Genomic DNA, 7,500 nt, shown 5'->3' on the forward strand with positions numbered 1-7,500 from the left:
CACTCTCTCACATATTCTTTCACACACACACACACACACACACACACACACACACACACACACACACTCTCTCTCTCTCTCTCACTCACACTCTTACACACACACACACACACACACACACTTTTTAACAGTCTCACTCTGAGTAACTCTCAGCCCGATGTGACCGCTTCCTCCCCCTGCTCCTCCTCCACGCCCAGCCCTCACGCTCGCCAGCTGCTAATTAAGGGGCCAGTAAAAATAATCACAGAGTTGCTAAGCTCATGAGTTTGTGTGTGCAGAGGCCGAGCGAGCTCAGCGCTCCGGGATCACGTTCATCTTGTATGTAGGCCAGCAAACTGAAACCTTTGGCATTTCATCACCCCTTCTCCTGCTGAAAATCATCCTCTCTACACCTTGCTCCAGCTCTACACTCAACCCCAGCCTCAACTCTGCTGAAGGGTCCAACCTGATAGAGCTGAATATCTGGATTATCTCCTGAGTACTGACCTTTCGAGGCAAGATCTGAATTAATGATCCATCTATAGAGTACCAGAGGGCATCGGTCTCAGATCCTGCCTCAGCAGCGCAACATGAGACGTTCCAAATAAAATTTGCTCTGCTTGATTTCTAGTCTCAAACCCAATGCTTGTCTTTAGACATGATATCTAAATCAGGACAATTCCACTGCAGATTTCTCACATCACTTCAAAATGACACCTGGAACTGCAAGAAGAGCCTTACAAATAAATCTAAATCTCCGTTCCCATGATTCCACCGCGATCAGACTGTCTCTCCACACGCCTGTTTATTTCTGCGCCGCTCTCTCAGGCATCTGGGCCAAATGCTCCACATCGCTGCAGCATTAATATCCTCAGTGTTTACAAACACTATCCGAGTATTCGTTAGTAGAGCATTGCTGTGAGCGTTAGGATAACTGTGCTTTCTGCCAGAGTATCCTTGAGATCTGCGGGATGGTGTTTGAGCTCTGGGAAATGATTTCCATCATGCAGAATATTTAGTGTCGGATTTACGCAAATCCTAAAAGTGAATCTTAAAGGAGCTCTGTATCCATTACTCAATTCAGTAATGAGCCATGCACACACACACACACACACACACACACACAGGCTACATTTTTAGCTTTAATGCATTGTTAGGTTCCACTGTTGATGAATAAACTAAAGAAATCACTGCAGAAAATAATAGATCTGTGCATTTATTAACCATATTAAAGGATGTACTGATTCTTAAAATGTACTCATACGGACAATTCAATCATGATCATGGAAATCGCTGATTCTAAAACCGAGAATGCGCAACCAGTAAGCTTGTGTCCATCAGATCGTGTCCATACAGATGTGTATATGTTTACAAGAACCCTCTTGTTTTGAGTTCTCCTATCTTGCACATATACACTGAAGAATGGATACTGGTCAGTGCTATTCTGTCTATTTTGTGTATCTGTCCTGTACTGTTTTATTGTGTATTGTCTATTTGCACTAGGTTGCACACAATGCACTTAATGCAGCTTACTTTTAGTCCTTAGCTCTGTGTTGATTTGTAGCTCCATGTTGTTATGTTGTTTTATGTAGCACCAGGGTCCTGGAGAAACGTTGGCTCATTTCACTGTATGCAGCGTCAGCTATATATGGTTGAAATGGGAATAAAAGCTTCTTGACTTGATCCACTGAGCTGTGGTCCAGACTAGAAGGATAGTTCAGGCAGGAAAGCATTGTTTTGCTAGCCAATACACGCCCATGCTAATCATCAGTCTATGTTCTACAAGCATGACATATCTGCTTCCAATTGCATGAAAGTAAAATCCATCCACATCTTGGACTTTTCTTTTGTTTGGTCCTGCTACAGACGTCTGAGGTTTGATATTTCATACAAGAGCAACATATTCCTTATTAGAAAGCAATTACAATTTTTTCCTGTTGTTTTACTCATTTCCTGAAAGTCTAGAATCCTGAAATCCAGTTCTAGCCACAAAACGGCTCTCAACATCTCAGGCCATGTCAAGTGGCCAGAGATTTGATCACTTTTACAAAAAAATAATTTTGGCTGTTTGGAAAGAGTCAAACCACAATACCAAAAAAGTCTAGGTGATTTTTTGGGTGTATTTTTGTTGACAGATTGGTGACGTGGGTGATCAGTTCTATTTGTAGCCCAAGCTTGGTGACACGACTTCCTGTGAGGAGCCTTGACATGGAATGCTTGGCTTAGGTCAGTTCTTTTTAAGCAGTCGTACAGTTTACATACACTTCGTATTGGTCATGTTTTCGGGCAGCTGGCACGGATTATCTGCATTTACATTATTTCTTATGGGAAAATTCATTATGCAATGCAGATTTTTCGCCTTAAGAGCTCGCCTCCAGAACGAAATGAATTTGTTCCACTTTACTCCTCATTAGAACGCGATCACAATCACAATTTTTCCTACGATCATCTAGAACCCTGAAATTGAATTCTAGCGGCCACACAGATATCTCAGCATTTCATATTTAATCGTCTGAGTTGTCAAGTGGCTTGAGGTCTGGTCACCTTTAAAAAAAATAAAAATGATATGGACATTTAAAAGAAATCTTGGCTTATATACTTTGGCAAGTGCTTTCTCTTGAAGAGTTTGGAGCTTGGCAATGACGAAACGCTTCAAATAACAACAATGCTGCCACAAAATAATAGATCTCGGTTAACCACAATGCCCATGTCCCCACGTCATGTCCTATGGTCATTAACTGGGTGAGTTAGTGGCCGTGGCTTGATTTCAGCAATGCCTGATTGATGATATAAGATCGGGACAATCAGTGTGTATGTGTGTGTGTGTGTGAGAGAGAGAGAGATGACTTCATCTGATTGCTATTCTGTTGGTTTTTGCACATTTTCCATCTGCAGCTTGTCCTATTCTTAAACGCCGTTGTGAGCCCTGGCTTTGGTCTGTGACTCAATGAAAAGAAGCCTGACCTTAATTACAATCACAGACTTTCTGTTAAATGTCAACTGTTTTCCTCTCACTCTGTTTTTTCGAGCCCTTTTTTCCACTTCTAGAGTTTTATAGGAGAGCTGGGACCGGGCCGAGGCAAGGATAGAAGCTCCTGTAAGCTTATAATTAATCCTGTCACTAGAACTAGAACTGTATCATAACTCCAGGAAGCAGGAGACGCCAACATTCAGCCTGAGACCGGGATAAAGTGCTACTGTCCAGCAAGCTGACTTTCTCAACTCTTTTATGTATGCAGTATATCTTCTCCCTTTTGGATCACACTTTGGTTTGTTTAACCCCACAGAAAAGGGTTGTCTATTACAGAAGGTGTGGAACTCCAGTGTAGACCAAAACGACCGTTCGGAGACGGCTTGTCCGGATATGAGACTCGTGCCTTTAAGTGGATGCTGGTGCTGTAGAATTGCAATACTCCCAATTTTCCCAACTGTAAGAAGAGTCCAATGAAATCTGGGAGTCATTTCCCAGCCAGAATGATCACTGTGATATCTAGCAGGTCCTCACACCTCTCCTCACGTGAGTTCAAATCATAAAAACATATAATTTAAATGTAAAAGGAGGGTGAATGGTGGCTGAAGGGTTGCCATGTTTGCCTCACACCTCCGGGGCTGGGGGTTTGATTCCTGCATCCACCTGACGTGCATGGAGTTTGATGTTCTTTCAATTTTATTTGTATAGCACTTTTAACAATGGACATCATCTCAAAGCAGCTTTACAGAACATAAAGAAACATAGTACAAAAAGTTCAAGATTACTATTAGACCAAAAGTTCAAGATGTAATTAGACAAAAGTTCAAGATGTAATTAGACAAAAGTTCAAGATTAAAATTAAACAAAAAATTCAAGATTAAAATTAGACAAAAAGTTCAAGATTAAAATTAGACAAAAAGTTCAAGATTAAAATTAGACAAAAAGTTCAAGATTAAAATTAGACAAATAGTTCAAGATTAAAATTAGACAAAAAGTTCAAGATTAATATTAGACAAAAAAAATCAAGTTTAAAATTAGACAAAAGTTCATGATTAGATAAAAGTTCAACATAAAATTTGATAAAGTTTGATATTAATATAAGACAAAAAGATCAAGATTAAAATTAGACAAAAAGTTCAAGATAAAATTAGACAAAACTTTGATATTAAAATTAGACAAAAAGATCAAGATTAAAATTAGACAAAGTTCAAGATTCAAAATTAGACAATAATTCTAAGATTAATATTCTTTTCTAGATGATATTTAAATCTATTTAAATAATTTTCAAATAATTTGTATTTATATATTATATGTATTTATAATAATAATAATTATAAATTAAAAAATATTTGTGTTTATTCCTAATGAGCCAGCCTGTGGTGACAAGGGGTTTAGGGGGTTTCTTCCAGGTGCCTCGGTTTCCTCCCACATTCCAAAGACATGCCTTTTAGGCTGACTGCCATCTCTAAGTTCTCCATAGTGTGTGTCGTGCGTGATTGTGCCCTGTGATGTGTTGGCACCTCGTCCATGGTGTCCCCCACCTTGTTCCCTGGGATGGACTCCAGGTTCTCCTTGTGTAGTATCTGCTACAGAAAATGGAAAGCGTTGTCATGTGACCTTCTAATGAATCCTGCAAATAAACCCTGTTAGCCTAATAAGGGTCAAAACTTTTTTTTTGTAGTACCATCATCAAGCCACACCCATTTCTATTCACATATATAAATATATATACATATATCACATATTCCATGCAAATCAATCATAATTACTACAGACGACCAAAATATGGCCAGAAATCTGATCCTGTCAGAAATGTGAAGCCAAATGAAATCATTACCAAAACATGTCACTCACTCGAATGAGGCTGAGGGTTTGAGGGAATCGGATCACTTTCGCAGGGAGAGTTTTGGAAAAATCTGTCTAACACCATAATGTCATAACCACAGCCGGACGATCAGCTTCTCCTAGCCATTAATGAACGATTGTGTTGAGGCCCAGGATTACTGCCTAGATCTACTGTAGATTCATCAGACCAGTAACTAATCATGTTGTTGTAGTCATAATATTATTGATATTATTATCAGCAAGACCTCAAACTGGATGCAAACTTTTCTGTCTTTAAATATCTACAGCCAGTCATTTATTCAGGAGAAGTTTTGCAGGTGTAAGCATGAGTGTTGGTGAATGAGGCAGTGTGGGTGTGAGGGTCAGTGTTCTAGTGAAATGGTGCCTGAACACTCAACACAAACACACACACACACACACACACACATACACACACACACACACATCGGCATCTCTGAGTCACCGAGAGGGGATTTCCTCTCACACAGAGCTTTTCAGTCCTACTGAAACAACACGCCTGCCAGACCAGTGGCAGAGACAGAGAGTGAAAAGACGCCTGCTGCAAATCTAACGCCATGTAATTACTTACATCACAAAACACCAACAGTTCCCCTGAGCTAAAACTGAACCGTTTCTAGGACGTCGCCATCGGTTACGCTTGAGTCAAGGTTATTTATCATTCGCTCGGTATTTGTCAAGACAAATTGAATTCGTTCCCCATACACTCAGAAATATTCTTTAAACCTTCTGATTCATGACTTTAAGCTAAAACACATTTATTTCTTCAGTAATTCTTTGGCTCTTCCCCTTACAGATATCTAAATATTTATGTCATCGATTTTGTTTGTCTAAGTCTCCATCTCTGTTTTCGTTTTTTTTTGTCCTTGTCTGCTCGTATTAATCTGTTTTTCTTTCTTTTGTGCATTGTCTGTTCTTGTGTTTTTGTTGGTTATTAGTGTTGGTTGCTCTCCCACATGTCTGGAATGTAAAGTTTTCTTGAGCTGAGGAAAGGCACTATAGAAATAATGCCTGTTATTATTATTATTATTATTATTATTATTATTATTATTATTATCATTATTATTATTAGTAGTAGTAGTAGTAGTAGTATAAATTAATATAAAGAAATGATTCTTCTTCTAATGAGGATCAGTTGATTGTATCTAATATTATTAGGCATAGACTACACACACACACACACACACACCCCGACAACAAACAATTGTTGCAGTAGCTCTAGCTGTTACACACACAACAGGTTTGCATCACTGCACTCGTTTGAATACGTTATGGTTTCTATGGTAACAGCTCCTGTCACCGGGACCTGTGTGTCAGACTAGTAACAGTAAAATCCTGAACTAATCCCTGGATTAACACTTACTCGATTATGAATGTGTTATGAGTTAAGGCGTGTACTAACCACGACTAAACAAGTGATTAGAGCTCATTTTCACTACGCAGTGATTCTTAGTGTATGGATTTATGTGTGAATAAATAACGTGCACCTTACACTGTTTGTTAGTTTGTGTGTTTGTTAGTTATTGTATTAATTATCACATATGGGTTAAAAAACACGCTCTCTAAGAAAGAAGTCATATGTATAAAGGAGCAAAGTCCCGGGTCTGAGCCACCCAGAGTCCCGGGTCCGAGCCACCCAGAGTCCCGGACCCAAGCCACCCAGAGTCCCTGGTCTGAGCCACCCAGAGTCCCGGACCCAAGCCACCCAGAGTCCCTGGTCTGAGCCATCCAGAGTCCCGGGTCCGTGGCGCCCAGAGTCACAGGTTCAAACCACCCAGAGTCCCGGGTCCGAGCCACCCAGAGTCCCGGACCCAAGCCACCCAGAGTCCCTGGTCTGAGCCACCCAGAGTCCCGGACCCAAGCCACCCAGAGTCCCTGGTCTGAGCCATCCAGAGTCCCGGGTCCGTGGCGCCCAGAGTCACAGGTTCAAACCACCCAGAGTCCCGGGTCCGAGGCGCCCAGAGTCCCAGGGTCGAACTACCCAGAGTCCTGGATCCAAGCCACGCAGAGTCCCTGGTCCAAGCCACGCAGAGTCCCAGCTCTGAGCCACCCAGAGTCCCGGGTCCGAGCCACCCAGAGTCCCTGGTCCAAGCCATGCAGAGCCTCAGGACTAAGCCACCCAGAGTCCTGGGTCTGAGCCAAGTCGCCAATTATGTGGTTATGTTTTTTTACAGTTGTCTGTGTTATAAATATAGAGTCAAAATGAAAACAGAGTAAAAAAACAGAATTGAAAAATAAAAACAAAACAAAAGTAAAATAAAATAAAATAGAATTTGCTGTACAGAACAGAAAAAAAATGAGACCAAAAAAAGCAAAAAACACAGATGTATGCATATGTACTATATGTACTGCATATGGAAAATGATGGAAACATTATTAAATAATACACATTACATTTATAAAAATACCTTTAATAGCAGTAAATCAAGGTGAACTCTTATCAGTGAATGTTTGGAGTGCAATATTTTGGGATTCCCATGGTAACACATATGTGTGACATCTGTTCTCTCATCATGACGAATGGAGCATTTTGTCGCAGCTACATCACATCCGTCACATTAAAGGCATCCGCTCGAGCCCTGCGTACTCATTGGGCTTGGTTTTATAAAAGTTATTATTGTCATCACTTCTGTTTCTTATCTTCTTCGCAAGATAATCAGGATCATTCATCTTTTTTTCCCCTTCGT

The 7,500-nt window shown here is 40.5% G+C and overlaps 1 long non-coding RNA gene across 1 annotated transcript in view; it reads right to left on the bottom strand.

The window, feature by feature from the left end:
- Positions 1-4,307: 4,307 nt before the first annotated feature.
- LOC131364520 (uncharacterized) overlaps positions 4,308-7,500 on the bottom strand; it is a 28,863-nt gene continuing 25,670 nt past the window's right edge. Inside the window, exons 3-4 of the long non-coding RNA XR_009206493.1 lie at positions 7,222-7,500; positions 4,308-4,536 (exon numbers count right to left, since the gene is read on the bottom strand). The exon at positions 7,222-7,500 is cut by the window's right edge and continues 348 nt beyond it. This is a non-coding gene — a long non-coding RNA (uncharacterized LOC131364520). The remainder of the gene's footprint in view (positions 4,537-7,221) is intronic.

The sequence above is a fragment of the Hemibagrus wyckioides genome, linkage group LG14 (genome assembly GCF_019097595.1).
Source record: "Hemibagrus wyckioides isolate EC202008001 linkage group LG14, SWU_Hwy_1.0, whole genome shotgun sequence".
NCBI lineage: Eukaryota > Metazoa > Chordata > Actinopteri > Siluriformes > Bagridae > Hemibagrus > Hemibagrus wyckioides.